Source organism: Colobus angolensis, unplaced genomic scaffold (genome assembly GCF_000951035.1).
Source record: "Colobus angolensis palliatus isolate OR3802 unplaced genomic scaffold, Cang.pa_1.0 Scaffold109, whole genome shotgun sequence".
NCBI lineage: Eukaryota > Metazoa > Chordata > Mammalia > Primates > Cercopithecidae > Colobus > Colobus angolensis.
In genome coordinates, this window is record NW_012111919.1 from 5786338 (window position 1) to 5799693 (window position 13356).

General features: G+C 55.5%; 1 protein-coding gene across 1 annotated transcript in view; it reads left to right on the forward strand.

Moving 5' to 3' along the window:
* Window positions 1-13356, forward strand: part of KLHL29 (kelch-like family member 29) — a 148508-nt gene that overhangs the window by 102134 nt on the left and 33018 nt on the right. The window lies entirely within an intron of this gene.

Here is a 13356-nt window from a genome sequence, read left to right on the forward strand (position 1 = left end):
CCAGCTCGCCTCCCAAGCCACCTCTCCTCAGCCTGGACCCACCCAGCTCGCCTCCCAAGCCACCTCTCCCCAGCCTGGACCCACCCAGCTCGCCCCCCAAGCCACCTCTCCCCAGCCTGGACCACCCAGCTCGCCCCCCAAGCCACCTCTCCTCAGCCTGGACCACCTACAGACTGTCGGTGGTGCTCCTTGGACTTGGGCTTCACCTTCCCAAGGGACCCCTAAATCTTCCTGAGCCCCGAGCTTGACTGCCCGGGGCAGGGTGAGCAGGAAGCAAGGAAACACAGTGGTGGGTTGAAAGCCATACATGCAGGGCTTTGAATTAAGCAGAACCTGATTCAAATCTCCGCTCTGCCACTCACTTGCTGTGTGGCCTGGGACCAGTGACTCTCTGCGCCTCATTTTCCTGGTCTGTACCATGGGGGCAATCTGTCATACAGCTGCCCTGAGGATTCCAAGAGTGGATCTCATCAGCGGTCTGGTCTCCCAGAGGGTGGCAGGTGGGAGGAAGCGTTTCAAAGTGCTAGGCTTCCCCTGCCCTGCCCTGCTTCTGGCCACTCCCAGTCCCCAAACTCCCCAGCTGAGGACGAATGCTATGGAGTGAGATAGATGGTTGCAGACACGAGGCGGGGGTCATCAAAGCACCTCTTTGGACCATTAGCAAGCAACCAGAAGTGTGCTTGTTATCTTGAGTTTATTGGGGTTTCCAGGTAGGGGTCCCCTCCTCGCCTGCCTTACGCCCCAGTCCTAGACCCCTCGGGTCCCCGCGGGCTGGAGCGGGGTTGCCTGTGCCCGGCAGGAGAAGGAGGTGGTGACGCGTCCACTCGGGCCGCCCCGCCCCGCGGCTCCGCCCTGCGGCCCCGCCGTCACGTGCGCCGGGGAGGGGACCACCGGGAGGTTCCCGGGCGCGCGGAGGTGGCGCGTCTGTGAGCGCCTATTTGCATATGCGCACCCTGGATATTTATAACTTCTCTTCAGCCAGTTTCAAGTTATTGATGTCTTAAAGTGACTTTAATCTGAGCCTTCTTTTCTCCAAATGGGCTTTTGATTTCCGGAGTGATATTATACATGGCTGTAAGCTATTGACTGAGCGATTGCCGTTGTGTTCTCAATGTGCTGATGCTGAAAATCTGCGATATAAATAAACTTCCTCTGGTAGAATCATTATAAAGCACAAGCAGCAGAAATTTATGGAAAGAACAGATTAAATGCTTAGACTTAAATTCTTCAGTGTGCTGGTTGCCCTAAACTGCTGTGTCTGGAGTTTGAGCTGCTGATTCAGGTGGAAAAAATCAAACGGACACATCGCTTGTCGGTGCATTTTTACTATGATGTATTGTGTTGCCAAAAGAGAAAGCGCAAAAGCTGCCATTGATAATACTGGTTAAAACTTGAAACATAAATTATTAAGACGTGTAGTTTCTTTTCCGAGTGGTTGGGGACTGAGGCGCATAGCACGCTAAAGAAATATAACATCAATATGCACTTATGCATTGTAATGCGGGACATTTTTATGCCCATAATAAAACATTGCGCCTACAACTATGTTTATGAAAGCAACAGATAGGAAGATCCATAATGCCACTTAATAGAGTTAATCACCTCCCATCGGAACGTTTTAAAAAGCTTTTTATTGCATGTTGAAAAGCTCTGACCATAATTAATACAATGCACACTGTCAGGTGCCAATCAGAGGGCTCAAGGCAGCAAAGGGAACTTTCCAGCACACTGGGGCAGGGAGGGTTCTCAGGACTCTGTCCAGGTGTCTCAGCGCCAGGATTTTAGGTTGACTTTAGCCTCTGGTTGAACTATGTCAAACATTGGGCTCTGGCTGGGGCTTTGGGTTCTAAATTTTAAGCTCTGAGCTGTAGATGTAAATTCTGAGTTTGCTTCTGTCTCTGGATTCTGGGCTTTGGACTGGATCCTGGGTGGCCCCCGCCTCGGTCCCTGGGTCCTGAGCAAGATCACCACACAGAGCATATTTACCCAGGGCCAGGAGGCAGGGATAGATGTTTCCTAACAGTCTTGGGTTTGTTTGCCATCAATTTGATGAGTCTGGTTGACCATAAAAAAGGATCCAGTGGGCCCTTCCTGAACCTCTCCCCTTCCAGCCAGTTTTCCACAAAGGGGAGGGCAGCACCCGCTGTGCCCAGGGCTGGCATGTGGGTGAGGGCCAGCCCCTCAAGACAGTAGCCTGCCATGGGACAGACCCCAGAGTCATTGGTAGGGCCAACCTCACCAACCAGCCAGGAGGCTCCGGGGCCAATCACTTCCCTTCCCCTCCAAAGGAGATGTTTTATCTCCTTTTTCCCTTTTCCCACAGCCATGGAGTGACAGGAGCCACAGGGAATCTCCCAAACAGCCCAGAAAAGCTGAGGGGGTAAAGGGCCAGCCTGAGGTAATTAAATAATAAAATTGTCTTTTAAAAGTGCACAGAGAGGGCCAAGTGCGGTGGCTCACGCCTGTAATCCCAGCACTTTGGGAGGCCGAGGCGGGCAGGTCACGAGGTCAGGAGACCGAGACCATCCTGGCTAACATGGTGAAACCCCGTCTCTACTAAAACTACAAAAAAATTAGCCAGGCATGGTGGCGGGCACCTGTAGTCCCAGCTACTCAGGAGACTGAGGCAGGAGAATGGCTTAAACCTGGGAGGTGGAGCTTGCAGTGAGCCAAGATTGCGCTACTGGACTCCAGCCTGGGCAACAGAGTGAGACTCTGTCTCAAAAAAAAAAAAAGAGTACATGGAGATAGTGCTCTCCATGGCCTGGGCCTCTCTCCCATGTCTGGGTGGTGACTCGGGTGGCTGGTGGCTGAGCTAGGGCCTCTGGTACTCAGACAGGGAATGTTCTGAGTGTGAGAGCTCTTTTTCTTCCTGAAAAGTTGGAAAAACAAGAACTGGGAGTGAGGACAGTGAGGCCAGGCTTGTCTCCCAACACCACATGGCGGACTTCTCTCCACTGGACTGGAATCCACCGTGTGTTACAACTCAAAGGGCTGGGTTGCCACCAGGGGCCCAGGGTTTGGAGGGATGTGTTGTCACCAGCGCCCAGAGATTTCTCTGCTTGAAAAGTTGCTGTCACAGGCCTTTGGTGAGACAGAATCATACCTGAACTGACTTCTGGTGCCCAATGGGACACTAGTCACTGAATTTCCATCGTGGCCTGAAGGGTTTGACACCCCTCTGCCATCTCCCTACCACCAGTACCCCTGCCAAAAGTGAGACCCATGCTGAAATGAACTTACCTCTTCAACTAGGGAACTATCTTGGTCCATTTTGCATTGCTATAAAGGAAGACCTAAGGCTGGATAATTTATAAAGAAAAGAGGTTGATTTGGCTCATGGTTCTGCAGGCTATACGGGAAGCATGACACCAGCATCTGCTTCTTTAGAGGCCTCAGGGAACTTCCACTTGTGGTGGAGAGCAGAGGGGAGCAGGCATCACAAGGTGAGGGTGGATGGAAGAGAGAGGGAAGGGGCACCATGCTTCTTTAAACAACCAGGCCTAGCATGAACTAATAGAGCGAGAGTCCTCTCAAGACCGTGAGAGCTGCACCAAGCTGTTCACCAGGGGTCCGCACCCATAACCCAGACACCTCCCACCAGGCCCCACCTCCAACACATTTCCACATGAGATTTGGAGGGGACAAATATCCAAACCATATCAATAACCTTTTCCAAATCAAGCTGTATACTGGGTCCATGGGGGACACTGTCCATTCTTGCCCTCTTGGAGGTGAGTACCATGGTGAGACAGGCCCACACCTCACCCCAAGTTGTGCATGAAGTCACAAGGACAACTGGAGAAAATATTGAGGCATAGGTGTTGCAGAGGAAAAACTCATTCTATGCATCAGTCAGCAAAACTGTACTGAGCACCTACCCTGCATAACAAGCCAACCTCCCTGCCCTCAGGGGGCTCACATTCGAGCTCCCCAGAGCCTCCCAAATGATGACGGCATCCACATCCCAGATGCAGCAACTAGAGAAATAACAAGTTGCATGTGCCTTTTCCAAGGCTGCCTAAGACAAGCTGAGCTACAATCCCCGAAACCAGGGCAGGGGTCTCGGGTGGATCTTCAGAGCCACGTCCCAACCCCCTTGCCAAGCTCCCTCCACCCCAGGCAGCAGCTAGGGAAGTGTGCCCAGCCTCGGCTCGGGAAGGACAGTGTGCGGTGACCCTGTGGGAAGAGAGCAGTTCCTCTCAGTCTTTCTCGGGGACCAAGGCCAAAAGCCAGAAGGTTGCAGAAGTTGCTTATCCTGGAGGCAACAAAGCGAGGGTGCCTTGAAGTTATGGAGATCATGACTGTTCCACAAAGCCTGGCAGAAGGGGTTGCAAATGAGTGCTGGATATGCAAGGAGCATCCATTGAGGAAATAGGCATGGGGCACTCACCTCTGATCGTGACTGGATGAGTTTCCTTCTGAAGTCCAGTGCCTCCTGCTTTATGAAAGTGAGCCGTAGGGTGTGGTCAGGCAGACAGTGCATGTGGAGCACCCAAGACCAAGTGCTCAGCCACAAGCTGGCCCACCCAGACTGGCACAGAGGTAAAGGCAGCCCAACCCTCAGTGGTCACAGCTGTCCTCCCAGCAGCAATCAGGCACCTGGCAGTTGCCAGGGCCCCTCTCTCTCTGCCCAGCCCTGGTGGCCTTGGAGTGCCTGCTGGACAGTTGCTCCCAATTCCTCCCTGGCCAGTGGCCTTGAAAGAGTCCTGAGTCCTGAGTGAGCAGGGGAGGCGGTTGTGGTGGGCAGAGCCAAGCTCAGTGAGGTTCCCTGGGGGACTTCTGGGATGAGTTTGCTAATAGAGACGTCTGTTCTGGGAGGTCGTGATACCACCTGTCATTAACCCAGGCACTCTGCCCGGGGTTCTCACCAAGAATTCGTAGGTGGCTGCTTGCAGGCAGGTGAGTGATTTGCAAGGACCACAAGAATATTTGCATAAACATATGTATGGAAGTGTGTATTTATTTGCATTCATTTGCATAAATTGCTGGCTCTTTGAGCTGTTGTTCCTTAATTTTATATTTTTTAGTAAATTTCTTTGAACTCTGAGCACAGATCCGGACACTTCGGGAGTGAGAACAAAAAGGCAAAAACATACTCATGAATCAGAAACTTGGTGGGGTGAAGCCTGAGCCTCTGTATGTTTTTTTGTTTTGTTTTTGTTTTTGTTTTTGAGACGGAGTCTCGCTCTGTCGCCCAGGCTGGAGTGCAGTGGCTGGATCTCAGCTCACTGCAAGCTCCGCCTCCCAGGTTTACACCATTCTCCTGCCTCAGCCTCCCAAGTAGCTGGGACTACAGGCATCCACCACCACGCCCGGCTAGTTTTTTGTATTTTTTAGTAGAGACGGGGTTTCACCGTATTAGCCAGGATGGTCGCAATCTCCTGACCTCGTGATCCACCCGTCTCGGCCTCCCAAAGTGCTGGGATTACAGGCTTGAGCCACCGCACCCGGCCGAGCCTCTGTATGTTTTTAAAGCCCCCAGGTGAGCCCAGTACACAGGCCAGGAACCAATGCGAGACAGGACAGGCCTATGTCAGATGTCAGATCAGCCTCCCTCCACTGGGCAGGTCACCTCACCTCTCCCAAAACTCAAAAGCAATGAGGAATGTGAAGTGCCAGTGCCATGCCAGCCCGCAGCAATCACCCAGCAAGCACTCACCGGGCCCTGCTCAGCATCACCACCACTGCACAGTGCCATCCCGTGTAGACCCGGCTGCTCCTCCTGGCCCTGCCACCCAGTGGCCCTGGACTCCACCCCTAGGACCCTGAGCTCTTGGGTAGTGAGTGCTCCACACTGGGGCCTGGGGTCTGTTCTGTCTGAGGCACACGGTCGTTTCTCCTTCGAGGTGACTTCCAGGCTGACAATTCCATCACTGCCCAGATGCCTGGGAAATGTATGCTTGTGATCGGGAGACCACCCAGCCCTGCTGGCCTCCCTCTGTTCGTCTTTCCAGGCCAGGAGAGGGCCAGGCACTGAACGACCCTGAAGCTTGCAGGCTTTTGCTTTCCCTTGTAGGCGCTGCCCAGGGGAGAAGAACACTGGATTTCTGGAAATGTCTAAAGCACTTCAGTGCAATTGTTGCCAGGGTCCTGCCCCTCTCTGCGTAATTTTTTTCTCCTCCTCCCTGTTTGACATCTTCCCTCCATCATCGCCCACCCAGCTGGCCCAGCTGTAGCATCCCTGGTCACTCTGTGCTTCCCTACCTTGTCTCTGCTTGTGGACAGCCCTTCCTCCAGGGCTGATGGCTCAAACCCTGTCCATTCAAGACCCAGCTCAGTGCCTTCTATCTCACAGCACCTTCTCCAAGCCAGCACCTGAAACCTGCTTGAGGCCAGAAGCTATGCTAGGCACTAGGGTGCAGAGACCGGTCAGATGCAGGCTTTGCTTTTGAGAGCTTTCCTGAGGAGTGAGAGCTTTTCGGAGTGGTGAGCAAGTCCATGACTTCCCCTGCCCCGGCACCTACCGGTGCACCCATCGAGCAGCTGCACCACGTTGGAGGATGCTGCTCAGAGCAATGCTGCAGACCTTGCTAATGGGAGACAGAGCAGTCATACCTCGGCCTGCAGAAGTCCAGGGAGGAGGGAAGTGGTTTCAGAAGCTCCAGGGGCAGAGGGGAACAGATAGGAGCTGAAGGGGCAGCTTCTGGTGGCAGCTGAGGTGGCCAAGCCCACTCCTCTCCTGGATCCACCTTTGCTGGGACAGGCGGGGTTCTTCCTGGAACCTCAGGGAGTCCCAGAGCTTGATTTGCAGACCTTCCCAATCCCCCAGGCCAGCCAGGCTGGGGAAAAGGCTGTCCTCAGCCTGCCCCAGGCCTGGCTGCAGCCCCCGCTTACCCAGACCCTCAGATGTGTGTGGTCCCCACTGCTGCTCCAGCAAGGCCCCTCAGGGCCACCCTCAGCCCCTTCCCCTCACCTCCACCCTCCAGAGGCAGCACCCACCCTGAGAGGGAGCCAGCCTGGGCCTCCACAGCATAGTGTGGGAGCCCAGAGAGCCTGGAAGTGGCACAGCAGGGGCAGCGCTATTCACCACCAAGGCTGAGCTGAGCAGGAAGGCCGTGGCCCATGGTGGGCAGTGGCCATTCCCATGTCAGGCCGAGCAGCACCTTCCTCATCCCTGGGCTGGGGACTGTGGAGTCTAGGAGGACCTGGTCCTGTGTGACCACAGGGGACTGCAGACTCAGCTGGTGATGACCCCCACGTGGCCAGCCTGCAGCATCTCAGTGCCCCCAGGCCAGGAAAGCCCCTCTCTTCCCATTTGGTCAGGGTCATTCACGCAGCCAGCAGACACCTCTCTGCCCCTGCTGGGTGCTCAGTGCTGCAAGTCCCTGTCCATGAGCCACCCCCGGTCCAGAGAGAAGCAAACAGACTCAGCAGAGTGCTGAGCCAAGTGTGGTGGGACCACAGAGTGGCAGCTGATCTTACTGAATGGGTAGATGTTTTCTGAACGAGGACGAAGGAATTCCCAGGCGGAGGGAATAGCCTAGGTGCCACCCTCCTCTTCTAGGCTCCCATGCAGCCTCCGTTTCCCTTCTGCACAGTCCTGCCCCACTGAATGGATAACTGTACATGCAGAGAAGGCTCCGAGAGGGCAGAAAGCCAGGTTGTCGCATCACTTCTGCCCCCTGCACAGGGCCTGGCACACAGAGGGGCCCTGCCCCGTGAGCCGTGCCCGTGGCCGGTGCTGGACACAGCCTGCTGGGGAGACTGGTCCTTCTCAGCGTTTGTGTTCACGTAGCGGATGGTCCCCCCACCGTGTGGCTGCCCTGCCACCCTCGGTCAGCCTCTGAGCACAGTGGCCGGTGCCCGGCTCATTTAGAGCTGAGGCCCCCAGAACTCGGGGCTGCAACCGAGTACACAGGCCTGGCCATGCCAGTGCAGGACAGCAACTCTTGGGTAACTGTGTCCAGTGGATTTGTAAAACAGGGCCATGGTATTATCACAGAATCTGGTAGGTTCTGCTTCCCAAGAAAAACAGACTGTCAAGTTAAATTCATATGGGGAGGGACCCAGGCAGAGACGGGTGTCAGTAAAACCAGAAGCTCAGCCGAAATGGTAGGGACACATGAATGGTCCCACGCAGGGAGAATTGAGCCAGAAGGCCCTGGAGCATGGGCCATGTGCCCAGTCAGGCCTCTCCTTCCTGCTTCTGGAGTCTCAGTCGTGTCGATCGTCACTTGGAGCCCAGTGAGTGCCAGAGGCTGCATAGGGCTCTGGGAGTATCAGGGGAGGGAAAGGTGGTGGCTCCACCTACCTGAGCTGGCAGGCTAACTGGAAGACAGAATTCAGCAGGCAGAGATCACACACCCAGGAGGAGGGATTGGCCTGGGATGAGGGGAGACCAGGCACAACCTGGGGGTTGGGAGGAGGGGGATGTCAGTACAGCCCATCTGTTGGTTCTTTCTGGGACCTCATGGAACCAGGCCGGGTGCCTTCTCATAAGCTGGGGCACAACATGGACTCGCCGACCGGTGTGATGGGCAGGGGGGCATGCTGGGCACCGTGCCTGCTACATGGGGGCACCGAAGCAGTGTGCTACCCTTGGCAGGATGAGGGGCTGACTCCCCACCACTGGATGATCCCCCTGGGCCCCAGGCGTGACATAGGCCTTCTAAGGCAGACCTGACCCCCTGCCTCTGCGCCAGGGCCTGCGGCAGGGGGCGGATCATCTGGAGGGCACAATTCCACTTTCTTCTTTCATGCCTATAAAGATTTTCTAATACTCCTATAATGATGTGGAGATTACTGTATAATCTTAAAAGGTCGTTAGAAATATGAAAAACTAGAAATGACTCTTGGGCTTTTACCCCCCCGAAATAGCAGGAGGCAGATGTATTGCCCTAAACTGACCCGGGCCAGGATGGGCAGGAGGGGTGGGCACAGACGGAGAACCAGGAGCAGACACTCCTCCTGGAAGACCATGAAGGGCACAGGGTGGGTAGAGAGGTGAGGGGTCTCTACACACACACACACACACACACACACTCATACACACACACACTCATACACACACTCATACACACACACTCATACACACACTCATACACACACACTCATACACACACACTCACTCATACACACACTCACTCACACACACACTCTCTCTCTTCTCCCCTCCCTCCTAACCCCACATGCTCCCAGCTGTGACTCCTCCCTGGATGGGATTTGCAGTGTTCTGAGCTGCCATTAGCTCCTGGCATCTGGGGTTTCCATTTCATTTCCCTCTTTACCTAGGTAACTAAACTGATTGTACTCCCGGCTCTGGTTCACTAATTCTTGCAAATCCTTTAAAACTATTGATTTATTTGCTGGAACTATGGCTCTCAGAATTCTTGGGAAATAATGGCTTTTACTGAAGCAGGAGGAGGAGACCCGTGTTTTCCCGTCTCCTGTGACTCTCTCCTGCCTGCCCCTATCCCCAGTTCTCCCTGAATCTCTTTCCACTCCTTCTCTAAGCCAGCCTGTCACCTGGTGCAGGTGGCTGACGTTCCCAAAGCCGTAGCTGGCCAGATCTTGGAAAGATTAGGTCTCCAGGAAGAATACAACAAAGCGAGGTTTCATGAGCACATGAGAATTTAGGCTTTGGGTTTGCATCTGTGGCTGTCGGGCTCCTCATCCCTTATGGAGGAATACCATTTCCTCGTCCAGGTCCCTGTAGCCCTTCTATTTCCAAAGCACACCGTTCTTGTGGATCTGCAGCTTTGGATGCTGAAGCCCTGGGGCTGCTCACTCGGCCTCTTCCCAGCCAGTCCCTCCCCACACCCCACAATAGCTGTTCACCCAGCTCCCCAGGACCCCCAGTGGAGGCCAGTCAGCCAGGGCCTCTGAATGGATAGAGAGTAGGGGGTGGTCTCATGGTAGCTGCAGAGCCACCCACTCCTGGAACCCAGGGCTGCCTGCTGGCTGGGAATGGAGGGCAGCAGGCTCGCAGGGGAGACTGTACCTGTGTAGGACCCCAGAGGGACTGTCTCTGTGACGGACCTGGCTGCACTGCCTCAATTCCTGCCCCAATTACCAGCCTCGTTCACCAGCCTCCAATATATACCTTTCTGCTTCGCTGTCAGAGCTGGGTCCTGTGGTTGGCATCCCAGGCCCTGACTGGGACAGACACATGGATATGTCAGGCCTGTGATAAATGCCACTTATGGCAGAGCCTGCCCAGGCCCTGAGGGAGCATAGCTTTGCAAGTTCATCACGGCCAACACGGTCATCACTGTCTTTGCACTCCTGAAGGAACTTTGAAGTCTGGGGCCGGAGCACCCAACCGGCCAAGCCCAGGCCTCATGGCCACATGCCAGCTACCAGGGAGCTGCCTCCCCTGGGCCCCCACAGTGACAGGGCCCAGATCCCCACATCTTGGGATTGTCCCCAGTAGGAAGGGGTTCCAGTGCTGAGCAGCCAAACTCACCTCTGTCCACTCCAGTGGCTCCTTTCCCACCAGATTTGAGCTCCTTGGGGACAGAAAGTAACTTCCTCTCCATGGTCCAGGCCTGGCACGAAGGAGGCCTGTAAATATGCACTGAGGTGCTGAGCTAGTTGATTCGGAGTGACTCACCCCTCTCACGTGTCCGGTTCTCCACTGGAGACAGCCAGCAGTCGCCCCATAGCCCTGCACTTCCTGGCCCCACTCCCGGCCCCCTGGCCCTGGCCACCCACCCCTCTTTCCTCAGAAGGCCTCTAGCACCACAGCTGACCATCCTGCAGCTCTCTCATCCAGCTCCTCACTGTGGGCACCTGTGTCTGCACTGAGCTGTGTCCTCCCCCGGGACAGGAGCTGTCTTGCTCACCTCTTGCCCCCGCTTCCTCCGCAGCTCTCACCCCACCCCAGCTCCAGGTGTCGGCCGGGGGCCCTGTGCCTTGTGGCACCTGATGATATGCTTTGGGTGCTTGCCTAAGGCCTGGGAAATTCAGAGGAGGGGTCAGAATGGGCTGGAATGGCAGGGGCAGCCCAGAAGAAGGGAGCTCATGATGGTGTGAGAAAGAAAGCCCCAGGCCAGGGGAGCGTGGGGAGGTGGGCCCGCACGTGCAGGGGCAGGCCACTCGCAGCTGCTTTCCAGCAACCTTTTCAGTGTCAGAGACAAACCTGATGCGGGCCTCCCAGCCTCCGGTGGGAAAAAGAAGACGAGTTGGTTTGCTTGGTTCAGTGTCAGATACGGGTTTGCCTTGATCTGCAGCTTTTCCCTCTGCTTCTCATATGCAGAGCCCTCATACTCACACACACATATACAAGGGCGTAGACACGCACCCATGCCACATGCTGTCTCCCACACACAACTACACAGACACGGGCACAGACACACACCCACACCACGTGCTCACATGCACTATGCACACGAAGACACACATACACCCATCCTCACACACACAGACACATACACAGGGGTGCATGCATACGTCCACACCACATGCTTGCATGTACATACACAGGCACGTACACACCCCCATACCACATGCTGTCTCTCACACACACACATACACACACGGGCACATTCACAGGGGTGCATACAGACCCCCATACCACATGCTCACATACACACACACACACACCCCTACATGGGCACATACACAGGGGCGCATGCACACACCCACACAACATGCTCTCACACACACACATACACACACGGGCACATTCACAGGGGTGCATACAGACCCCCATACCACATGCTCACATACACACACACACACACCCCTACATGGGCACATACACAGGGGCGCATGCACACACCCACACAACATGCTCTCACACACACACATACATTGGCACACATACAGGGGTGCATACACACGCCCACCCACGGGCTTGCACACACCATATGTTCACACGCACACCTTTGTACCCACCACATGCTTGAACATACATGTAGATACACATGCGTGCACACAGCCATGTGTGCACACAGCACATGCCAGCCATACCAGTGACCTTCAGTCCCTAACGTGGCCCTCTCACACCTCAGCCTGTGTGTTCACATCTCGCCCCTGCAGCTAGTTGGGGCGTCCTGCGTCCTGCTCACCTTTTGAGTCTTCCCTTGACCGTCACCCTCCCTGTGGACAGACACTCTCCTCAGCTCCGTCGGGTAGAACCAGCCATCCCCTCCTCAGTGCCACATCCGCCCAGCACTTGCCCCAGTCAGACTCCTCTTGCAGGGTATTCCAGGCAGACACACGCTCTGTGAGTGTGTCTCCTGTTAAACTGTGAGCTCCCCCAGCTCTGCACACGTGCCGATTTCCATGTGACCCCAGCACCCCCTTCTCCCCCAACCAGTGCCCGGCACACAGGAAACGGCAGTTTAATGAATAAACGAAGGGGCCAAACAGACACAAGCCATCTGAGGTTCCCAGAACTCGGGGTCTGAGTCTGCCTCTGAAGGAGGATGTCAGGGCCCCAGCCCCACTCAGCCTGGACGTCGTCAGCTGCTCCAGGGCACCCTCTAACCTCTATAGAGCTCCCCTGGCGTTCTGGCCTGACCCCAGGGCACTCAGAGCTCTCCAAGGTGCTGAACTTGGCTCTTGCATTTGGCCCCAACTATCTATCCTGGCTTCTTCTATCCCTCCAGCCAAGAACCACCCCATCTTCCAAGAGCCCACCCTCCAATGGAAAAGAAGCAGTACCTCTAAATAAATAACGCTGTAGACAGAACACAGTTATTCCACACGAAGACATGGAGGGCTATGAGCACGGGGTAGGAGTGAGACCCACCCACCCTCACCCCCACCCCAGACATTGGATTCAGCTCAGTTTCTGGGGCCAGATTCGAGTCTCTTCCTCTTCTGGCCCTGAGGATCAAGGCACCGCAGGATACCCCGCTCCCTGGTAACAAGTTCTAGCCAGCTACCTCACAAAAGGATGGTAGGGCCACCCTGCCCCTAAATGCCTGCCCCTCTGTCTGCTCCCATCTGCCTTGGCTCCTCACCTGGCCCTCCCCCAGCCCACTTTCAGGCTTCCAGGCCCCACAGAGCTCTTCCAGGTCCTGCCTTGACTCCCCTGGATGTTTAATTCCCCACACAAAGTCCCCTCCACCTCCAGCTCCGGCCACTCTAGAACTCTTCACACTACTGGCCTTGACCCTATTTCTCACCCAAGTCTCCCGAGCCCTGGCCTTCTCCCAAGGTCTCTCAGCCCTGCCCTCACCCCATGACATGTTCCTCCTCTCCTGCTTGGAATATTCCCATCATCCCTCGGCCTCCATCCTCCAAGCAGGGGAAGGAGCCAAGCGGCAGCCTTTTTGCTGGAGGCAGGAGGGACTACATGCTGCTAGTGTCAACCAAACCAGGCACTTGCTCCAGCGGCAGCCACGGAATTTGCCCATGGCCTTCCCTGCTTAGCTCAGGACCCACCCCCACCTCTGCAGCGCC